This window comes from Hypanus sabinus (assembly GCF_030144855.1).
Source record: "Hypanus sabinus isolate sHypSab1 chromosome 1 unlocalized genomic scaffold, sHypSab1.hap1 SUPER_1_unloc_4, whole genome shotgun sequence".
In the NCBI taxonomy this organism is placed as follows: Eukaryota; Metazoa; Chordata; class Chondrichthyes; order Myliobatiformes; family Dasyatidae; genus Hypanus; species Hypanus sabinus.
This window is the reverse complement of record NW_026778911.1, coordinates 272,896-295,502: the sequence shown is the minus strand read 5'-3', so window position 1 is coordinate 295,502 and position 22,607 is coordinate 272,896.

The following is a 22,607-nucleotide window of genomic DNA, read 5'->3' as shown; positions in this document are numbered from 1 at the left end:
CCCCTAGGAAGGTCTCTCTGTGTGAGTGTCTCTCTCTTCCCCTCACTCACTACTCCCGGAGGAAGGTCTCTGTGTGTGAGTGTCTCTCTCTTCCCCTCACTCACTACTCCCCGAGGAGGGTCTCTGTGTGTGAGTCTCTCTATCTTCACCTCACTCACTACTCCCCGAGGAAGGTCTCTGTGTGTGAGTGTCTCTCTCTTCCCCTCACTCACTACACCCCTAGGAAGGTCTCTGTGTGTGAGTGTCTCTCTCTTCCCCTCACTCACTACTCCCGGAGGAAGGTCTCTGTGTGTGTGTGTCTCTCTCTTCCCCTCACTCACTACTCCCGGAGGAAGGTCTCTGTGTGTGTGTGTCTCTCTCTTCCCGGCACTCACTACTCCCGGAGGAAGGTCTCTGTGTGTGTGTGTCTCTCTCTTCCCCTCACTCACTACTCCCCGAGGAAGGTCTCTGTGTGTGAGTGTCTCTCTCTTCCCCTCACTCACTACACCCCTAGGAAGGTCTCTGTGTGTGAGTGTCTCTCTCTTCCCCTCACTCACTACTCCCGGAGGAAGGTCTCTGTGTGTGAGTGTCTCTCTCTTCCCCTCACTCACTACTCCCGGAGGAAGGTCTCTGTGTGTGTGTGTCTCTCTCTTCCCGGCACTCACTACTCCCGGAGGAAGGTCTCTGTGTGTGTGTGTCTCTCTCTTCCCCTCAATCACTACTCTCCGAGGAGGGTCTCAGTTTGTGAGTGTCTCTCTCTTCCCCTCACTCACTACTCCCCGAGGAACGTCTCTGTGTGTGAGTGTCTCTCTCCTCCCCTCACTCACTACTCTCGGAGGAGGGTTTCTCTGTGTGTGAGTGTCTCTCTCTTCCCCTCACTAACTACTCCCGGAGGAAGGTCTCTGTGTGTGTGAGTGTCTCTCTCTTCCCCTCACTCACTACTCCCCGAGGAAGGTCTCTGTGTGTGTGTGTATCCCTCTTCCCCTCACTCACTAGTCCCGGAGGAAGGTCTCTGTGTGTGTGTCTCTCTCTCTTCCCCTCACTAACTACTCCCCGATGAAGTTCTCTGTGTGTGAGTGTCTCTCTCTTCCCCTCACTAACTACTCCCCGAGGAAGGTATCTGTGTGTGAGTGTCTCTCTCTTCCCCTCACTCACTATTCCCCGAGGAAGGTCTCACAGTGTGAGTGTCTCTCTCTTCCCCTCACTCACTACTCCCGGAGGAAGGTCTCTGTGTGTGAGTGTCTCTCTCTTCCCCTCACTCACTACTCCCGGACGAAGGTCTCTGTGTGTGTGTGTCTCTCTCTTCCCCTCACTCACTACTCCCCGAGGAAGGTCTCTGTGTGTGTGTGTCTCTCTCTTCCCCTCACTCACTAGTCCCGGAGGAAGGTCTCTGTGTGTTTGTCTCTCTCTCTTCCCCTCACACACTACTCCCCGATGAAGTTCTCTGTGTGTGAGTGTCTCTCTCTTCCCCTCACTAACTACTCCCCGAGGAAGGTATCTGTGTGTGAGTGTCTCTCTCTTCCCCTCACTCACTACTCCCGGAGGAAGGTCTCACAGTGTGAGTGTCTCTCTCTTCCCCTCACTCACTACTCCCAGAGGAAGTTCACTGTGTGTGAGTGTCTCTCTCTTCCCCTCACTCACTACTCCCCGAGGAAGGTCTCACAGTGTGAGTGTCTCTCTCTTCCCCTCACTCACTACTCCCAGAGGAAGGTCTCTGTGTGTGTGTGTCTCTCTCTTCCCCTCACTCACTACTCCCCGAGGAAGGTCTCTGTGTGTGAGTGTCTCTCTCTTCCCCTCACTCACTACTCCCGGAGGAAGGTCTCTGTGTGTGAGTGTCTCTCTCTTCCCCTCACTCACTACTCTCGGAGGAGGGTTTCTGTGTGTGAGTGTCTCTCTCTTCCCCTCACTCACTACTCCACGGGGAAGGTCTCTGTGTGTGAGTGTCTCTCTCTTCCCCTCACTCACTACTCCCCGAGAAAGGTCACTGTGTGTGAGTGTCTCTCTCTTCCCCTCACACACTACTCCCCGAGGAAGGTCTCTGTGTGTGAGTGTCTCTCTCTTCCCCTCACACACTACTCCCCGAGGAAGGTCTCTGTGTGTGAGTGTCTCTCTCTTCCCCTCACTCACTACTCCCAAAGGAAGGTCTCTGTGTGTGAGTGTCTCTCTCTTCCCCTCACACACTACTCCCCGAGGAAGGTCACTGTGTGTGAGTCTCTCTCACTTCCCCTCACTAACTACTCCCCGAGGAAGGTCTCTGTGTGTGAGTGTCTCTCTCTTCCCCTCACTCACTACTCTCAGAGGAAGGTCTCTGTGTGTGAGCGTCTCTCTCTTCCCCTCACTCACAACTCCCCGAGGAAGGTCACTGTGTGTGAGTGTCTCTCTTCCCCTCACTCACTACTCCCCGAGGAAGGTCTCTGTGTGTGAGTGTCTCTCTTCCCCTCACTCACTACTCCCCGAGGAAGGTCTCTGTGTGTGAGTGTCTCTCTTCCCCTCTCTCACTACTCCCCGAGGAAGGTCTCTGTGTGTGAGTGTCTCTCTTCCCCTCACTCACTACTCCCCGAGGAAGGTCTCTGTGTGTGAGTGTCTCTCTTCCCCTCACACACTACTCCCCGAGGAAGGTCACTGTGTGTGAGTCTCTCTCACTTCCCCTCACTAACTACTCCCCGAGGAAGGTCTCTGTGTGTGAGTGTCTCTCTCTTCCCCTCACTCACTACTCTCAGAGGAAGGTCTCTGTGTGTGAGCGTCTCTCTCTTCCCCTCACTCACAACTCCCCGAGGAAGGTCACTGTGTGTGAGTGTCTCTCTTCCCCTCACTCACTACTCCCCGAGGAAGGTCTCTGTGTGTGAGTGTCTCTCTTCCCCTCACTCACTACTCCCCGAGGAAGGTCTCTGTGTGTGAGTGTCTCTCTTCCCCTCTCTCACTACTCCCCGAGGAAGGTCTCTGTGTGTGAGTGTCTCTCTTCCCCTCACTCACTACTCCCCGAGGAAGGTCTCTGTGTGTGAGTGTCTCTCTTCCCCTCACACACTACTCCCCGAGGAAGGTCACTGTGTGTGAGTCTCTCTCACTTCCCCTCACTAACTACTCCCCGAGGAAGGTCTCTGTGTGTGAGTGTCTCTCTCTTCCCCTCACTCACTACTCCCCGAGGAAGGTCTCTGTGTGTGAGTGTCTCTCTCTTCCCCTCACTCACTACACCCCGAGGAAGGTCTCTGTGTGTGTGTGTCTCTCTCTTCCCGTCACTCACTACTCCCCGAGGAAGGTCTCTGTGTGTGAGTGTCTCTCTCTTCCCCTCACTCACTACACCCCTAGGAAGGTCTCTGTGTGTGAGTGTCTCTCTCTTCCCCTCACTCACTACACCCGGAGGAAGGTCTCTGTGTGTGAGTGTCTCTCTCTTCCCCTCACTCACTACTCCCGGAGGAAGGTCTCTGTGTGTGAGTGACTCTCTCTTCCCCTCACTCACCACTCCCCGAGGAAGGTCTCTGTGTGTGAGTGTCTCTCTCTTCCCCTCACTCACTACTCCCGGAGGAAGGTCTCTGTGTGTGTGTGTGTCTCTCTCTTCCCCTCACTCACTACTCCCGGAGGAAGGTCTCTGTGTGTGTGTGTCTCTCTCTTCCCGGCACTCACTACTCCCGGAGGAAGGTCTCTGTGTGTGTGTGTCTCTCTCTTCCCCTCAATCACTACTCTCCGAGGAGGGTCTCTGTTTGTGAGTGTCTCTCTCTTCCCCTCACTCACTACTCCCCGAGGAAGGTCTCTGTGTGTGAGTGTCTCTCTCCTCCCCTCACTCACTACTCTCGGAGGAGGGTTTCTGTGTGTGAGTGTCTCTCTCTTCCCCTCACTCACTACTCCCGGAGGAAGGTCTCTGTGTGTGTGTGTCTCTCTCTTCCCCTCACTCACTACTCCCCGAGGAAGGTCTCTGTGTGTGTGTGTCTCTCTCTTCCCCTCACTCACTAGTCCCGGAGGAAGGTCTCTGTGTGTGTGTCTCTCTCTCTTCCCCTCACACACTACTGTCCGATGAAGTTCTCTGTGTGTGAGTGTCTCTCTCTTCCCCTCACTAACTACTCCCCGAGGAAGGTATCTGTGTGTGAGTGTCTCTCTCTTCCCCTCACTCACTACTCCCCGAGGAAGGTCTCACAGTGTGAGTGTCTCTCTCTTCCCCTCACTCACTACTCCCAGAGGATGGTCTCTGTGTGTGTGTGTCTCTCTCTTCCCCTCACTCACTACTCCCCGAGGAAGGTCTCTGTGTGTGTGTGTCTCTCTCTTCCCCTCACTCACTACTCCCCGAGGAAGGTCTCAATGTGTGAGTGTCTCTCTCTTCCCCTCTCTCACTACTCCCCAAGGAAGGTCTCTGTGTGTGAGTGTCTCTCTCTTCCCCTCACTCACAACTCCCGGAGGAAGGTCTCTGTGTGTGTGTGTCTCTCTCTTCCCGGCACTCACTACTCCCGGAGGAAGGTCTCTGTGTGTGTGCGTCTCTCTCTTCCCCTCACTCACTACTCCCCGAGGAAGGTCTCTGTGTGTGAGTGTCTCTCTCTTCCCCTCACTCACTACACCCCTAGGAAGGTCTCTGTGTGTGAGTGTCTCTCTCTTCCCCTCACTCACTACTCCCGGAGGAAGGTCTCTGTGTGTGAGTGTCTCTCTCTTCCCCTCACTCACTACTCTCGGAGGAGGGTTTCTGTGTGTGAGTGTCTCTCTCTTCCCCTCACTAACTACTCCCGGAGGAAGGTCTCTGTGTGTGTGAGTGTCTCTCTCTTCCCCTCACTCACTACTCCACGGGGAAGGTCTCTGTGTGTGAGTGTCTCTCTCTTCCCCTCACTCACTACTCCCCGAGGAAGGTCACTGTCTGTGAGTGTCTCTCTCTTCCCCTCACTCACTACTCCCCAAGGAAGGTCTCTGTGTGTGAGTGTCTCTCTCTTCCCCTCACACACTACTCCCCGAGGAAGGTCACTGTGTGTGAGTCTCTCTCACTTCACCTCACTCACTACTCCCCGAGGAAGGTCTCTGTGTGTGAGTGACTCTCTATTCCCCTCACTCACAACTCCCCGAGGAAGGTCTCTGTGTGTGAGTGTCTCTCTTCCCCTCACTCACTACTCCCCGAGGAAGGTCTCTGTGTGTGAGTGTCTCTCTCTTCCCCTCACTCACTACTCCCCGAGGAAGGTCTCTGTTTGTGAGTGTCTCTCTCTTCCCCTCACTCACTACTCCCGGAGGAAGGTCTCTGTGTGTGAGTGTCTCTCTCTTCCCCTCACTCACTACTCCCGGAGGAAGGTCTCTGTGTGTGAGTGTCTCTCTCTTCCCCTCACTCACTACTCCCGGAGGAAGGTCTCTGTGTGTGTGTGTCTCTCTCTTCCCGGCACTCACTACTCCCGGAGGAAGGTCTCTGTGTGTGTGTGTCTCTCTCTTCCCCTCAATCACTACTCTCCGAGGAGGGTCTCTGTTTGTGAGTGTCTCTCTCTTCCCATCACTCACTACTCCCTGAGGAAGGTCTCTGTGTGTGAGTGTCTCTCTCTTCCCCTCACTCACTACTCTCGGAGGAGGGTTTCTGTGTGTGAGTGTCTCTCTCTTCCCCTCACTAACTACTCCCGGAGGAAGGTCTCTGTGTGTGTGAGTGTCTCTCTCTTCCCCTCACTCACTACTCCCCGAGGAAGGTCTCACAGTGTGAGTGTCTCTCTCTTCCCCTCACTCACTACTCCCAGAGGAAGGTCTCTGTGTGTGTGTGTCTCTCTCTTCCCCTCACTCACTACTCCCCGAGGAAGGTCTCTGTGTGTGTGTGTCTCTCTCTTCCCCTCACTCACTACTCCCCGAGGAAGGTCTCAATGTGTGAGTGTCTCTCTCTTCCCCTCTCTCACTACTCCCCAAGGAAGGTCTCTGTGTGTGAGTGTCTCTCTCTTCCCCTCACTCACTACTCCCGGAGGAAGGTCTCTGTGTGTGTGTGTCTCTCTCTTCCCGGCACTCACTACTCCCGGAGAAAGGTCTCTGTGTGTGTGTGTCTCTCTCTTCCCCTCACTCACTACTCCCCGAGGAAGGTCTCTGTGTGTGAGTGTCTCTCTCTTCCCCTCACTCACTACACCCCTAGGAAGGTCTCTGTGTGTGAGTGTCTCTCTCTTCCCCTCACTCACTACTCCCGGAGGAAGGTCTCTGTGTGTGAGTGTCTCTCTCTTCCCCTCACTCACTACTCTCGGAGGAGGGTTTCTGTGTGTGAGTGTCTCTCTCTTCCCCTCACTAACTACTCCCGGATGAAGGTCTGTGTGTGTGTGAGTGTCTCTCTCTTCCCCTCACTCACTACTCCACGGGGAAGGTCTCTGTGTGTGAGTGTCTCTCTCTTCCCCTCACTCACTACTCCCCGAGGAAGGTCACTGTCTGTGAGTGTCTCTCTCTTCCCCTCACTCACTACTCCCCAAGGAAGGTCTCTGTGTGTGAGTGTCTCTCTCTTCCCCTCACACACTACTCCCCGAGGAAGGTCACTGTGTGTGAGTCTCTCTCACTTCCCCTCACTCACTACTCCCCGAGGAAGGTCTCTGTGTGTGAGTGACTCTCTCTTCCCCTCACTCACAACTCCCCGAGGAAGGTCTCTGTGTGTGAGTGTCTCTCTTCCCCTCACTCACTACTCCCCGAGGAAGGTCTCTGTGTGTGAGCGTCTCTCTCTTCCCCTCTCTCACTACTCCCCGAGGAAGGTCCCTGTGTGTGAGTGTCTCTCTCTTCCCGGCACTCACTACTCCCGGAGGAAGGTCTCTGTGTGTGTGTGTCTCTCTCTTCCCCTCAATCACTACTCCCCGAGGAAGGTCTCTGTGTGTGAGTGTCTCTCTCTTCCCCTCACTCACTACACCCCTAGGAAGGTCTCTGTGTGTGAGTGTCTCTCTCTTCCCCTCACTCACTACTCCCGGAGGAAGGTCTCTGTGTGTGAGTGTCTCTCTCTTCCGCTCACTCACTACTCCCGGAGGAAGGTCTCTGTGTGTGTGTGTCTCTCTCTTCCCGGCACTCACTACTCCCAGATGAAGGTCTCTGTGTGTGAGTGTCTCTCTCTTCCCCTCACTCACTACTGCCCGAGGAAGGTCTCTGTGTGTGAGTGTCTCTCTCTTCCCCTCACTCACTACACCCCTAGGAAGGTCTCTGTGTGTGATTGTCTCTCTCTTCCACTCACTCACTACTCCCGGAGGAAGGTCTCTGTGTGTGAGTGTCTCTCTCTTCCCCTCACTCACTACTCCCGGAGGAAGGTCTCTGTGTGTGTGTGTCTCTCTCTTCCCGGCACTCACTACTCCCGGAGGAAGGTCTCTGTCTGTGTGTGTCTCTCTCTTCCCCTCAATCACTACTCTCCGAGGAGGGTCTCTGTTTGTGAGTGTCTCTCTCTTCCCCTCACTCACTACTCCCCGAGGAAGGTCTCTGTGTGTGAGTGTCTCTCGCTTCCCCTCACTCACTACTCTCGGAGGAGGGTTTCTGTGTGTGAGTGTCTCTCTCTTCCCCTCACTAACTACTCCCGGAGGAAGGTCTCTGTGTGTGAGTGTCTCTCTCTTCCCCTCACTCACTACTCCCCGAGGAAGGTCACTGTCTGTGAGTGTCTCTCTCTTCCCCTCACTCACTACTCCACGAGGAAGGTCTCAATGTGTGAGTGTCGCTCTCTTTCCCTCACTCACTACTACCCGTGGAAGGTCTATGTGTGTGAGTGACTCTCTCTTCCCCTCACTCACTACTCCCAGAGGAAGGTCTCTGTGTTTGAGCGTCTCTCTCTTCCCATCACTCACTACTCCCCGAGGAAGGTCACTGTGTGTGAGCGTCTCTCTCTTCCCCTCACTCACTACTCCCCGAGGAAGGTCTCTGTGTGTGAGTGTCTCTCTCTTCCCCTCACTCACTACTCCCCGAGGAAGGTCTCTGTGTGAGAGTGTCTCTCTCTTCCCCTCACTCACTACTCCCCGATGAAGGTCTCTGTGTGTGAGTGTCTCTCTCTTCCACTCACTCACTACTCCCAGAGGAAAGTCTGTGTGTGTGAGTGTCTCTCTCTTCCCCTCACTCACTACTCCCCGAGGAGGGTCTCTGTGTGTGAGCGTCTCTCTCTTCCCCTCACTCACTACTCCCCGAGGAAGGTCTCTGTGTGTGAGTGTCTCTCTCTTCCCCTCACTCACTACTCCCGGAGGAAGGTCTCTGTGTGTGTGTGTCTCTCTCTTCCCCTCACTCACTACTCCCGGAGGAAGGTCTCTGTGTGTGTGTGTCTCTCTCTTCCCGGCACTCACTACTCCCGGAGGAAGGTCTCTGTGTGTGTGTGTCTCTCTCTTCCCCTCACTCACTACTCCCCGAGGAAGGTCTCTGTGTGTGAGTGTCTCTCTCTTCCCCTCACTCACTACACCCCTAGGAAGGTCTCTGTGTGTGAGTGTCTCTCTTCCCCTCACTCACTACTCCCGGAGGAAGGTCTCTGTGTGTGTGAGTGTCTCTCTCTTCCCCTCACTCACTACTCCCCGAGGAAGGTCACTGTCTGTGAGTGTCTCTCTCTTCCCCTCACTCACTACTCCACGAGGAAGGTCTCAATGTGTGAGTGTCGCTCTCTTTCCCTCACTCACTACTCCCCGGGGAAGGTCTATGTGTGTGAGTGACTCTCTCTTCCCCTCACTCACTACTCCCAGAGGAAGGTCTCTGTGTTTGAGCGTCTCTCTCTTCCCATCACTCACTACTCCCAGAGGAAGTTCTCTGTGTGTGAGTGTCTGTCTCTTCCCCTCACTCACTACTCCCCGAGGAAGGTCACTGTGTGTGAGTGTCTCTCTCTTCCCCTCACTCACTACTCCACGATGAAGGTCTCTGTGAGTGTCTCTCTGTTCCCCTCACTCACTACTCCCAGAGGAAGGTCTCTGTGTGTGAGTGTCTCTCTCTTCCACTCACTCACTACTCCCAGAGGAAAGTCTGTGTGTGTGAGTGTCTCTCTCTTCCCCTCACTCACTACTCCCCGAGGAGGGTCTCTGTGTGTGAGCGTCTCTCTCTTCCCCTCACTCACGACTCCACGAGGAAGGTCTCTGTGTGTGAGTGTCTCTCTCTTCCCCTCACTCACTACTCCCCGAGGAAGGTCTCAGTGTGTGAGTGACTCTCTCTTCCCCTCACTCAGAACTCCACGAGGAAGGGCTCTGTGTGTGAGTGTCTCTCTTCCCCTCACTCACTACTCCCCGAGGAAGTTCACTGTGTGTGAGTGTCTCTCTCTTCCCCTCACTCACTACTCCCCGAGGAAGGTCTCTGTGTGTGAGTGTCTCTCACTTCCCCTCACTCACTACTCCCCGAGGAAGGTCTCTGTGTGTGAGTGACTCTCTCTTCCCCTCAGTCACTACCCCCCGAGGAAGTTCACTGTGTGTGAGTGTCTCTCTCTTCCCCTCACTCACTACTCCACGGGGAAGGTCTCTGTGTGTGAGTGTCTCTCTCTTACCCTCACTCACTACTCCACGAGGAAGGTCTCAATGTGTGAGTGTCGCTCTCTTCCCCTCACTCACTACTCCCCGGGGAAGGTCTCTGTGTGTGAGGGTCTCCCTCTTCCCCTCACTCACTACTCCACGAGGAAGGTCTCTGTGTGTGAGTGTCTCTCTTCCCCTCACTCACTACTCCCCGGGGAAGGTCTCTCTGTGTGAGTGTCTCTCTCTTCCTCTCACTCACTACTCCCCGAGGAAGGTCTCTGTGTGTGAGGGTCTCTCTCTTCCCCTCACTCACTACTCCACGAGGAAGTTCTCTCTGTGTGAGTGTCTCTCTCTTCCCCTCACTCACTACTCCCCGAGGAAGGTCTCAATGTGTGAGTGTCGCTCTCTTCCTCTCACTCACTACTCCCCGAGGAAGGTCTCTGTGTGTGAGGGTCTCTCTCTTCCCCTCACTCACTACTCCCCGAGGAAGGTCTCAATGTGTGAGTGTCGCTCTCTTCCTCTCACTCACTACTCCCCGAGGAAGGTCTCTGTGTGTGAGGGTCTCTCTCTTCCCCTCACTCACTACTCCCCGAGGAAGGTCTCTGTGTGTGAGTGTCTCTCTCTTCCCCTCACTCACTACTCCCCGAAGAAGGTCTCTGTGTGTGAGTGTCTCTCTCTTCCCCTCACTCACTTCTCCCGGAGGAAGGTCACTGTGTGTGATTGTCTCTCTCTTCCCCTCACTCACTACTCCACGAGGAAGGTCTCTGTGTGTGAGTGTCTCACTCTTCCCCTCACTCACAACTCCACGAGGAAGGTCTCTGTGTGTGAGTGTCTCTCTTCCCCTCACTCACTACTCCCCGAGGAAGGTCACTGTGTGTGAGTGTCTCTCTCTTCCCCTCACTCACTACTCCCCGAGGAAGGTCTCTGTGTGTGAGTGTCTCTCTCTTCCCCTCACGCACTACTCCCCGAGGAAGGTCTCTGTGTGTGAGTGTCTCTCTCTTCCCCTCACACACTACTCCCCGAGGAAGGTCACTGTGTGTGAGTCTCTCTCTCTTCCCCTCACTCACTACTCCCCGAGGAAGGTCTCTGTGTGTGAGTGACTCTCTCTTCCCCTCACTCACAACTCCCCGAGGAAGGTCTCTGTGTGTGAGTGTCTCTCTTCCCCTCACTCACTACTCTCAGAGGAAGGTCTCTGTGTGTGAGTGTCTCTCTCTTCCCCTCACTCACTACTCCCCGAGGAAGGTCTCTGTGTGTGAGTGTCTCTCTCTTCCTCTCACTCACTACTCCCCGAGGAAGGTCTCTGTGTGTGAGTGTCTCTCTCTTCCCCTCACTCACTTCTCCCCGAGGAAGGTCTCTGTTTGTGAGTGTCTCTCTCTTCCCCTCACTCACTACTCCCCGAGGAAGGTCACTGTGTGTGAGTCTCTCTCTCTTCCCCTCACTCACTACTCCCCGAGGAAGGTCTCTGTGTGTGAGCGTCTCTCTCTTCCCCTCACTCACTACTCCCCGAGGAAGGTCTCTGTGTGTGAGTGTCTCTCTTCCCCTCACTCACTACTCCCCGAGGAAGGTCTCTCTGTGTGAGAGTCTCTCTCTTCCCCTCACTCACTACTCTCGGAGGAGGGTTTCTGTGTGTGAGTGTCTCTCTCTTCCCCTCACTCACTACTCCCCGAGGAAGGTCTCTGTGTGTGTGTGTCTCTCTCTTCCCCTCACTCACTACTCCCGGAAGAAGGTCTCTGTGTGTGTGTGTCTCTCTCTTCCCGGCACTCACTACTCCCGGAGGAAGGTCTCTGTGTGTGTGTGTCTCTCTCTTCCCCTCACTCACTACTCCCCGAGGAAGGTCTGTGTGTGTGAGTGTCTCTCTCTTCCCCTCACTCACTACACCCCTAGGAAGGTCTCTGTGTGTGAGTGTCTCTCTCTTCCCCTCACTCACTACTCCCGGAGGAAGGTCTCTGTGTGTGAGTGTCTCTCTCTTCCCGTCACTCACTACTCCCGGAGGAAGGTCGCTATGTGTGTGTGTCTCTCTCTTCCCCTCACTCACTACTCCCCGAGGAAGGTCTCTGTGTGTGTGTGTCTCTCTCTTCCCCTCACTCACTAGTCCCGGAGGAAGGTCTCTGTGTGTGAGTGTCTCTCTCTTCCCCTCACTCACTACACCCCTAGGAAGGTCCCTGTGTGTGAGTGTCTCTCTCTTCCCCTCACTCACTACTCCCGGAGGAAGGTCTCTGTGTGTGAGTGTCTCTCTCTTCCCGGCACTCACTACTCCCGGAGGACGGTCTCTGTGTGTGTGTGTCTCTCTCTTCCCCTCACTCACTAGTCCCGGAGGAAGGTCTCTGTGTGTGTGTGTCTCTCTCTTCCCCTCACTCACTAGTCCCGGAGGAAGGTCTCTGTGTGTGAGTGTCTCTCTCTTCCCCTCACTCACTACACCCCTAGGAAGGTCTCTGTGTGTGAGCGTCTCTCTCTTCCCCTCACACACTACTCCCCGATGAAGTTCTCTGTGTGTGAGTGTCTCTCTCTTCCCCTCACTAACTACTCCCCGAGGAAGGTATCTGTGTGTGAGTGTCTCTCTCTTCCCCTCACTCACTACTCCCCGAGGAAGGTCTCACAGTGTGAGTGTCTCTCTCTTCCCCTCACTCACTACTCCCAGAGGAAGGTCTCTGTGTGTGAGTGTCTCTCTCTTCCTCTCACTCACTACTCCCCGAGGAAGGTCTCTGTGTGTGAGTGTCTCTCTCTTCCCCTCACTCACTTCTCCCCGAGGAAGGTCTCTGTTTGTGAGTGTCTCTCTCTTCCCCTCACTCACTACTCCCCGAGGAAGGTCACTGTGTGTGAGTCTCTCTCTCTTCCCTTCACTCACTACTCCCCGAGGAAGGTCTCTGTGTGTGAGCGTCTCTCTCTTCCCCTCTCTCACTACTCCCCGAGGAAGGTCCCTGTGTGTGAGTGTCTCTCTCTTCCCCTCACTCACTACTCCCCGAGGAAGGTCCCTGTGTGAGAGTGTCTCTCTCTTCCCCTCACTCACTACTCCACGAGGAAGGTCCCTGTGTGAGAGTGTCTCTCTCTTCCCCTCACTCACTACTCCACGAGGAAGGTCTCTGTGTGTGTGTGTCTCTCTCTTCCCCTCACTCACTACTCCCGGAAGAAGGTCTCTGTGTGTGAGTGTCTCTCTCTTCCCCTCACTCACTACTCCCCGAGGAAGGTCTCTGTGTGTGAGTGTCTCTCTCTTCCCCTCACTCACTACACCCCTAGGAAGGTCTCTGTGTGTGAGTGTCTCTCTCTTCCCCTCACTCACTACTCCCGGAGGAAGGTCTCTGTGTGTGAGTGTCTCTCTCTTCCCCTCACTCACTACTCCCGGAGGAAGGTCGCTGTGTGTGTGTGTCTCTCTCTTCCCCTCACTCACTACTCCCCGAGGAAGGTCTCTGTGTGTGTGTGTCTCTCTCTTCCCCTCACTCACTAGTCCCGGAGGAAGGTCTCTGTGTGTGAGTGTCTCTCTCTTCCCCTCACTCACTACACCCCTAGGAAGGTCCCTGTGTGTGAGTGTCTCTCTCTTCCCCTCACTCACTACTCCCGGAGGACGGTCTCTGTGTGTGTGTGTCTCTCTCTTCCCCTCACTCACTAGTCCCGGAGGAAGGTCTCTGTGTGTGAGCGTCTCTCTCTTCCCCACACTCACTACACCCCTAGGAAGGTCTCTGTGTGTGTGTGTCTCTCTCTTCCCCTCACTCACTAGTCCTGGAGGAAGGTCTCTGTGTGTGAGTGTCTCTCTCTTCCCCTCACTCACTACACCCCTAGGAAGGTCTCTGTGTGTGAGCGTCTCTCTCTTCCCCTCACACACTACTCCCCGATGAAGTTCTCTGTGTGTGAGTGTCTCTCTCTTCCCCTCACTAACTACTCCCCGAGGAAGGTATCTGTGTGTGAGTGTCTCTCTCTTCCCCTCACTCACTACTCCCCGAGGAAGGTCTCACAGTGTGAGTGTCTCTCTCTTCCCCTCACTCACTACTCCCAGAGGAAGGTCTCTGTGTGTGTGTCTCTCTCTCTTCCCCTCACTCACTACTCCCCGAGGAAGGTCTCTGTGTGTGTGTGTCTCTCTCTTCCCCTCACTCACTACTCCCCGAGGAAGGTCTCAATGTGTGAGTGTCTCTCTCTTCCCCTCTCTCACTACTCCCCAAGGAAGGTCTCTGTGTGTGAGAGTCTCTCTCTTCCCCTCACTCACTACTCCCGGAGGAAGGTCTCTGTGTGTGAGTGTCTCTCTCTTCCCCTCACACACTACTCCCCGATGAAGTTCTCTGTGTGTGAGTGTCTCTCTCTTCCCCTCACTAACTACTCCCCGAGGAAGGTATCTGTGTGTGAGTATCTCTCTCTTCCCTTCACTCACTACTCCCCGAGGAAGGTCTCACAGTGTGAGTGTCTCTCTCTTCCCCTCACTCACTACTCCCGGAGGAAGGTCTCTGTGTGTGAGTGTCTCTCTCTTCCCCTCACTCACTACTCCCAGAGGATGGTCTCTGTGTGTGTGTGTCTCTCTCTTCCCCTCACTCACTACTCCCCGAGGAAGGTCTCTGTGTGTGAGTGTCTCTCTCTTCCCCTCACTCACTACTCCCGGAGGAAGGTCTCTGTGTGTGTGTGTCTCTCTCTTCCCCTCACTCACTACTCCCCGAGGAAGGTCTCTGTGTGTGTGTGTCTCTCTCTTCCCCTCACTCACTAGTCCCGGAGGAAGGTCTCTGTGTGTGAGTGTCTCTCTCTTCCCCTCACTCACTACACCCCTAGGAAGGTCTCTGTGTGTGAGTGTCTCTCTCTTCCCCTCACTCACTACTCCCGGAGGAAGGTCTCTGTGTGTGAGTGTCTCTCTCTTCCCGGCACTCACTACTCCCGGAGGAAGGTCTGTGTGTGTGTGTGTCTCTCCCTTCCCCTCACTCACTACTCCCCGAGGAAGGTCTCTGTGTGTGTGTGTCTCTCTCTTCCCCTCACTCACTAGTCCCGGAGGAAGGTCTCTGTGTGTGTGTCTCTCTCTCTTCCCCTCACACACTACTCCCCGATGAAGTTCTCTGTGTGTGAGTGTCTCTCTCTTCCCCTCACTAACTACTCCCCGAGGAAGGTATCTGTGTGTGAGTATCTCTCTCTTCCCCTCACTCACTACTCCCCGAGGAAGGTCTCTGTGTGTGTGTGTCTCTCTCTTCCCCTCACTCACTAGTCCCGGAGGAAGGTCTCTGTGTGTGTGTCTCTCTCTCTTCCCCTCACACACTACTCCCCGATGAAGTTCTCTGTGTGTGAGTGTCTCTCTCTTCCCCTCACTAACTACTCCCCGAGGAAGGTATCTGTGTGTGAGTATCTCTCTCTTCCCCTCACTCACTACTCCCGGAGGAAGGTCTCTGTGTGTGAGTGTCTCTCTCTTCCCCTCACTCACTACTCCCAGAGGAAGGTCTCTGTGTGTGTGTGTCTCTCTCTTCCCCTCACTCACTACTCCCCGAGGAAGGTCTCTGTGTGTGAGTGTCTCTCTCTTCCCCTCACTCACTACTCCCGGAGGAAGGTCTCTGTGTGTGTGTGTCTCTCTCTTCCCCTCACTCACTACTCCCCGAGGAAGGTCTCTGTGTGTGTGTGTCTCTCTCTTCCCCTCACTCACGAGTCCCGGAGGAAGTTCTCTGTTTGTGAGTGTCTCTCTCTTCCCCTCACTCACTACACCCCTAGGAAGGTCTCTGTGTGTGAGTGTCTCTCTGTTCCCCTCACTCACTACTCCCGGAGGAAGGTCTCTGTGTGTGAGTGTCTCTCTCTTCCCGGCACTCACTACTCCCGGAGGAAGGTCTCTGTGTGTGTGTGTCTCTCTCTTCCCCTCACTCACTAGTCCCGGAGGAAGGTCTCTGTGTGTGAGTGTCTCTCTCTTCCCCTCACTCACTACACCCCTAGGAAGGTCTCTGTGTGTGAGTGTCTCTCTCTTCCCCTCACTCACTACTCCCGGAGGAAGGTCTCTGTGTGTGAGTGTCTCTCTCTTCCCGGCACACACTACTCCCGGAGGAAGGTCTCTGTGTGTGTGTGACTCTCTCTTCCCCTCACTCACTACTCACCGAGGAAGGTCTCTGTGTGTGTGTGTCTCTCTCTTCCCCTCACTCACTAGTCCCGGAGGAAGGTCTCTGTGTGTGTGTCTCTCTCTCTTCCCCTCACACACTACTCCCCGATGAAGTTCTCTGTGTGTGAGTGTCTCTCTCTTCCCCTCACTCACTACTCCCAGAGGAAGGTCTCTGTGTGTGTGTGTCTCTCTCTTCCCCTCACTCACTACTCCCCGAGGAAGGTCTCTGTGTGTGAGTGTCTCTCTCTTCCCCTCACTCACTACTCCCGGAGGAAGGTCTCTGTGTGTGTGTGTCTCTCTCTTCCCCTCACTCACTACTCCCCGAGGAAGGTCTCTGTGTGTGTGTCTCTCTCTATTCCCCTCACTCACTACTCCCAGAGGAAGGTCTCTGTGTGTGAGTGTCTCTCTCTTCCCCTCACTCACTACTCCCGGAGGAAGGTCTCTGTGTGTGTGTGTCTCTCTCTTCCCCTCACTCACTACTCCCCGAGGAAGGTCTCTGTGTGTGTGTGTCTCTCTCTTCCCCTCACTCACTACTCCCGGAAGAAGGTCTCTGTGTGTGTGTGTCTCTCTCTTCCCGGCACTCACTACTCCCGGAGGAAGGTCTCTGTGTGTGTGTGTCTCTCTCTTCCCCTCACTCACTACTCCCCGAGGAAGGTCTCTGTGTGTGAGTGTCTCTCTCTTCCCCTCACTCACTACTCCCGGAGGAAGGTCTCTGTGTGTGAGTGTCTCTCTCTTCCCCTCACTCACTACTCCCGGAGGAAGGTCGCTGTGTGTGTGTGTCTCTCTCTTCCCCTCACTCACTACTCCCCGAGGAAGGTCTCTGTGTGTGTGTGTCTCTCTCTTCCCCTCACTCACTGGTCCCGGAGGAAGGTCTCTGTGTGTGAGTGTCTCTCTCTTCCCCTCACTCACTACTCCCCTAGGAAGGTCCCTGTGTGTGAGTGTCTCTCTCTTCCCCTCACTCACTACTCCCGGAGGAAGGTCTCTGTGTGTGAGTGTCTCTCTCTTCCCGGCACTCACTACTCCCGGAGGACGGTCTCTGTGTGTGTGTGTCTCTCTCTTCCCCTCACTCACTAGTCCCGGAGGAAGGTCTCTGTGTGTGAGCGTCTCTCTCTTCCCCACACTCACTACACCCCTAGGAAGGTCTCTGTGTGTGAGTGTCTCTCTCTTCCCCTCACTCACTACTCCCGGAGGAAGGTCTCTGTGTGTGTGTGTCTCTCTCTTCCCCTCACTCACTAGTCCTGGAGGAAGGTCTCTGTGTGTGAGTGTCTCTCTCTTCCCCTCACTCACTACACCCCTAGGAAGGTCTCTGTGTGTGAGCGTCTCTCTCTTCCCCTCACACACTACTCCCCGATGAAGTTCTCTGTGTGTGAGTGTCTCTCTCTTCCCCTCACTAACTACTCCCCGAGGAAGGTATCTGTGTGTGAGTGTCTCTCTCTTCCCCTCACTCACTACTCCCCGAGGAAGGTCTCACAGTGTGAGTGTCTCTCTCTTCCCCTCACTCACTACTCCCAGAGGAAGGTCTCTGTGTGTGTGTGTCTCTCTCTTCCCCTCACTCACTACTCCCCGAGGAAGGTCTCTGTGTGTGTGTGTCTCTCTCTTCCCCTCACTCACTACTCCCCGAGGAAGGTCTCAATGTGTGAGTGTCTCTCTCTTCCCCTCTCTCACTACTCCCCAAGGAAGGTCTCTGTGTGTGAGAGTCTCTCTCTTCCCCTCACTCACTACTCCCGGAGGAAGGTCTCTGTGTGTGAGTGTCTCTATCTTCCCGGCACTCACTACTCCCGGAGGAAGGTCTCTGTGTGTGTGTGTCTCTCTCTTCCCCTCACTCACTACTCCCCGAGGAAGGTCTCTGTGTGTGTGTGTCTCTCTCTTCCCCTCACTCACTAGTCCCGGAGGAAGGTCTCTGTGTGTGTGTCTCTCTCTCTTCCCCTCACACACTACTCCCCGATGAAGTTCTCTGTGTGTGAGTGTCTCTCTCTTCACCTCACTAAATACTCCCCGAGGAAGGTCTCTGTGTGTGTGTGTCTCTCTCTTCCCCTCACTCACTAGTCCCGGAGGAAGGTCTCTGTGTGTGTGTCTCTCTCTCTTCCCCTCACACACTACTCCCCGATGAAGTTCTCTGTGTGTGAGTGTCTCTCTCTTCCCCTCACTAACTACTCCCCGAGGAAGGTATCTGTGTGTGAGTATCTCTCTCTTCCCCTCACTCACTACTCCCCGAGGAAGGTCTCTGTGTGTGAGTGTCTCTCTCTTACCCTCACTCTCTACTCCCGGAGGAAGGTCTCTGTGTGTGTGTGTCTCTCTCTTCCCCTCACTCACTACTCCCCGAGGAAGGTCTCTGTGTGTGTGTGTCTCTCTCTTCCCCTCACTCACTAGTCCCGGAGGAAGGTCTCTGTGTGTGAGTGTCTCTCTCTTCCCCTCACTCACTACACCCCTAGGAAGGTCTCTGTGTGTGAGTGTCTCTCTCTTCCCCTCATTCACTACTCCCGGAGGAAGGTCTCTGTGTGTGAGTGTCTCTCTCTTCCCGGCACTCACTACTCCCGGAGGAAGGTCTGTGTGTGTGTGTGTCTCTCCCTTCCCCTCACTCACTACTCCCCGAGGAAGGTCTCTGTGTGTGTGTGTCTCTCTCTTCCCCTCACTCACTAGTCCCGGAGGAAGGTCTCTGTGTGTGTGTCTCTCTCTCTTCCCCTCACACACTACTCCCCGATGAAGTTCTCTGTGTGTGAGTGTCTCTCTCTTCCCCTCACTAACTACTCCCCGAGGAAGGTATCTGTGTGTGAGTGTCTCTCTCTTCCCCTCACTCACTACTCCCCGAGGAAGGTCTCACAGTGTGAGTGTCTCTCTCTTCCCCTCACTCACTACTCCCAGAGGAAGGTCTCTGTGTGTGTGTGTCTCTCTCTTCCCCTCACTCACTACTCCCCGAGGAAGGTCTCTGTGTGTGAGTGTCTCTCTCTTCCCCTCACTCACTACTCCCGGAGGAAGGTCTCTGTGTGTGTGTGTCTCTCTCTTCCCCTCACTCACTACTCCCGGAGGAAGGTCTCTGTGTGTGAGTGTCTCTCTCTTCCCGGCACTCACTACTCCCGGAGGAAGGTCTCTGTGTGTGTGTGTCTCTCTCTTCCCCTCACTCACAACTCCCGGAGGAAGGTCTCTGTGTGTGAGTGTCTCTCTCTTCCCGGCACTCACTACTCCCGGAGGAAGGTCTCTGTGTGTGAGTGTCTCTCTCTTCCCGGCACTCACTACTCCCGGAGGAAGGTCTCTGTGTGTGAGTGTCTCTCTCTTCCCGGCACTCACTACTCCCGGAGGAAGGTCTCTGTGTGTGTGTGTCTCTCTCTTCCCCTCACTCACTAGTCCCGGAGGAAGGTCTCTGTGTGTGTGTCTCTCTCTCTTCCCCTCACACACTACTCCCCGATGAAGTTCTCTGTGTGTGAGTGTCTCTCTCTTCCCCTCACTAACTACTCCCCGACAAAGGTATCTGTGTGTGAGTATCTCTCTCTTCCCCTCACTCACTACTCCCGGAGGAAGGTCTCTGTGTGTGAGTGTCTCTCTCTTCCCCTCACTCACTACTCCCAGAGGAAGGTCTCTGTGTGTGTGTGTCTCTCTCTTCCCCTCACTCACTACTCCCCGAGGAAGGTCTCTGTGTGTGAGTGTCTCTCTCTTCCCCTCACTCACTACTCCCGGAGGAAGGTCTCTGTGTGTGTGTGTCTCTCTCTTCCCCTCACTCACTACTCCCCGAGGAAGGTCTGTGTGTGTGTGTGTCTCTCTCTTCCCCTCACTCACTAGTCCCGGAGGAAGTTCTCTGTGTGTGAGTGTCTCTCTGTTCCCCTCACTCACTACACCCCTAGGAAGGTCTCTATGTGTGAGTGTCTCTCTCTTCCCGGCACTCACTACTCCCGGAGGAAGGTCTCTGTGTGTGTGTGTCTCTCTCTTCCCCTCACTCACTAGTCCCGGAGGAAGGTCTCTGTGTGTGAGTGTCTCTCTCTTCCCCTCACTCACTACACCCCTAGGAAGGTCTCTCTTTGTGAGTGTCTCTCTCTTCCCCTCACTCACTACTCCCGGAGGAAGGTCTCTGTGTGTGAGTGTCTCTCTCTTCCCGGCACTCACTACTCCCGGAGGAAGGTCTCTGTGTGTGTGTGTCTCTCTCTTCCCCTCACTCACTACTCCCCGAGGAAGGTCTCTGTGTGTGTGTGTCTCTCTCTTCCCCTCACTCACTAGTCGCGGAGGAAGGTCTCTGTGTGTGTGTCTCTCTCTCTTCCCCTCACACACTACTCCCCGATGAAGTTCTCTGTGTGTGAGTGTCTCTCTCTTCCCCTCACTAACTACTCCCCGAGGAAGGTATCTGTGTGTGAGTGTCTCTCTCTTCCTCTCACTCACTACTCCCCGAGGAAGGTCTCACAGTGTGAGTGTCTCTCTCTTCCCCTCACTCACTACTCCCAGAGGAAGGTCTCTGTGTGTGTGTGTCTCTCTCTTCCCCTCACTCACTACTCCCCGAGGAAGGTCTCTGTGTGTGAGTGTCTCTCTCTTCCCCTCACTCACTACTCCCGGAGGAAGGTCTCTGTGTGTGTGTGTCTCTCTCTTCCCCTCACTCACTACTCCCCGAGGAAGGTCTCTGTGTGTGAGTGTCCCTCTCTTCCCCTCACTCACTACTCCCGGAGGAAGGTCTCTGTGTGTGTGTGTCTCTCTCTTCCCCTCACTCACTACTCCCGGAGGAAGGTCTCTGTGTGTGAGTGTCTCTCTCTTCCCGGCACTCACTACTCCCGGAGGAAGGTCTCTGTGTGTGTGTGTCTCTCTCTTGCCCTCACTCACTAGTCCCGGAGGAAGGTCTCTGTGTGTGAGTGTCTCTCTCTTCCCCTCACTCACTACACCCCTAGGAAGGTCTCTGTGTGTGAGTGTCTCTCTCTTCCCCTCACTCACTACTCCCGGAGGAAGGTCTCTGTGTGTGAGTGTCTCTCTCTTCCCGGCACTCACTACTCCCGGAGGAAGGTCTCTGTGTGTGTGTGTCTCTCTCTTCCCCTCACTCACTACTCCCCGAGGAAGGTCTCTGTGTGTGTGTGTCTCTCTCTTCCCCTCACTCACTAGTCCCGGAGGAAGGTCTCTGTGTGTGTGTCTCTCTCTCTTCCCCTCACACACTACTCCCCGATGAAGTTCTCTGTGTGTGAGTGTCTCTCTCTTCCCCTCACTAACTACTCCCCGAGGAAGGTATCTGTGTGTGAGTATCTCTCTCTTCCCCTCACTCACTACTCCCCGAGGAAGGTCTCACAGTGTGAGTGTCTCTCTCTTCCCCTCACTCACTACTCCCGGAGGAAGGTCTCTGTGTGTGAGTGTCTCTCTCTTCCCCTCACTCACTACTCCCGGAGGAAGGTCTCTGTGTGTGTGTGTCTCTCTCTTCCCCTCACTCACTACTCCCCGAGGAAGGTCTCTGTGTGTGTGTGTCTCTCTCTTCCCCTCACTCACTAGTCCCGGAGGAAGGTCTCTGTGTGTGTGTCTCTCTCTCTTCCCCTCACTAACTACTCCCCGATGAAGTTCTCTGTGTGTGAGTGTCTCTCTCTTCCCCTCACTCACTACTCCCCGATGAAGTTCTCTGTGTGTGAGTGTCTCTCTCTTCCCCTCACTAACTACTCCCCGAGGAAGGTATCTGTGTGTGAGTGTCTCTCTCTTCCCCTCACTCACTACTCCCCGAGGAAGGTCTCACAGTGTGAGTGTCTCTCTCTTCCCCTCACTCACTACTCCCGGAAGAAGGTCTCTGTGTGTGTGTGTCTCTCTCTTCCCCTCACTCACTACTCCCCGAGGAAGGTCTCTGTGTGTGTGTTTCTCTCTCTTCCCCTCACTCACTACTCCCCGAGGAAGGTCTCAATGTGTGAGTGTCTCTCTCTTCCCCTCTCTCACTACTCCCCAAGGAAGGTCTCTGTGTGTGAGAGTCTCTCTCTTCCCCTCACTCACTACTCCCGGAGGAAGGTCTCTGTGTGTGAGTGTCTCTATCTTCCCGGCACTCACTACTCCCGGAGGAAGGTCTCTGTGTGTGTGTGTCTCTCTCTTCCCCTCACTCACTACTCCCCGAGGAAGGTCTCTGTGTGTGTGTGTCTCTCTCTTCCCCTCACTCACTAGTCCCGGAGGAAGGTCTCTGTGTGTGTGTCTCTCTCTCTTCCCCTCACACACTACTCCCCGATGAAGTTCTCTGTGTGTGAGTGTCTCTCTCTTCACCTCACTAACTACTCCCCGAGGAAGGTCTCTGTGTGTGTGTGTCTCTCTCTTCCCCTCACTCACTAGTCCCGGAGGAAGGTCTCTGTGTGTGTGTCTCTCTCTCTTCCCCTCACACACTACTCCCCGATGAAGTTCTCTGTGTGTGAGTGTCTCTCTCTTCCCCTCACTAACTACTCCCCGAGGAAGGTATCTGTGTGTGAGTATCTCTCTCTTCCCCTCACTCACTACTCCCCGAGGAAGGTCTCTGTGTGTGAGTGTCTCTCTCTTACCCTCACTCTCTACTCCCGGAGGAAGGTCTCTGTGTGTGTGTGTCTCTCTCTTCCCCTCACTCACTACTCCCCGAGGAAGGTCTCTGTGTGTGTGTGTCTCTCTCTTCCCCTCACTCACTAGTCCCGGAGGAAGGTCTCTGTGTGTGAGTGTCTCTCTCTTCCCCTCACTCACTACACCCCTAGGAAGGTCTCTGTGTGTGAGTGTCTCTCTCTTCCCCTCATTCACTACTCCCGGAGGAAGGTCTCTGTGTGTGAGTGTCTCTCTCTTCCCGGCACTCACTACTCCCGGAGGAAGGTCTGTGTGTGTGTGTGTCTCTCCCTTCCCCTCACTCACTACTCCCCGAGGAAGGTCTCTGTGTGTGTGTGTCTCTCTCTTCCCCTCACTCACTAGTCCCGGAGGAAGGTCTCTGTGTGTGTGTCTCTCTCTCTTCCCCTCACACACTACTCCCCGATGAAGTTCTCTGTGTGTGAGTGTCTCTCTCTTCCCCTCACTAACTACTCCCCGAGGAAGGTATCTGTGTGTGAGTGTCTCTCTCTTCCCCTCACTCACTACTCCCCGAGGAAGGTCTCACAGTGTGAGTGTCTCTCTCTTCCCCTCACTCACTACTCCCAGAGGAAGGTCTCTGTGTGTGTGTGTCTCTCTCTTCCCCTCACTCACTACTCCCCGAGGAAGGTCTCTGTGTGTGAGTGTCTCTCTCTTCCCCTCACTCACTACTCCCGGAGGAAGGTCTCTGTGTGTGTGTGTCTCTCTCTTCCCCTCACTCACTACTCCCGGAG